This window comes from Athene cunicularia, assembly GCF_003259725.1.
Source record: "Athene cunicularia isolate RWA chromosome 1 unlocalized genomic scaffold, athCun1 chr1_part1, whole genome shotgun sequence".
In the NCBI taxonomy this organism is placed as follows: domain Eukaryota; kingdom Metazoa; phylum Chordata; class Aves; order Strigiformes; family Strigidae; genus Athene; species Athene cunicularia.
In genome coordinates this window covers 72,139,548-72,140,036 of record NW_020799091.1, presented here as the reverse complement: position 1 = coordinate 72,140,036, position 489 = coordinate 72,139,548, and positions in this window count along the sequence as shown.

The window sequence follows — 489 nt, the reverse complement described above, 5'->3', positions numbered from 1 at the left end:
GAGGTTTTCCACAGAGTACTTGCAAGGGCCTCTCCTAATTGAATTTGCCAAAATTCACATGAACTCAGATTTAATCCAATCAGTTCTACATCACATGTCTTTCAACATTGACAAAATATTTTTTTCTAATTGTGACTCTCTTATGGAACCAAATGAATCAGAAAGGGACTTAAATGAAAACCAGTCCAGATTGTTCTACACTTTAACCTTACATCTGTGCTTAATTAGGATGCTCAATTTCCCTAAACTCAAGTCATAAAATGGAAGTAATCTGTGGCCTGTTTGTCAGTCATTATAGGGCAGCAGACCTGCAAATCAAGGCAGGTTCAAATGCACAGGATCTTGTTCAACATGGCCATTGAAGAAAACATAGGAGATGTTATTGTGCAGCAGGCTGGAAGGGAGTCGGGAGAAAAGTTTGCCGAGAAAGACATGTGTGAATGACCTGCATGCTGAGAATGTGGCTGAACCTTGAAAGAAGGGAGCAAA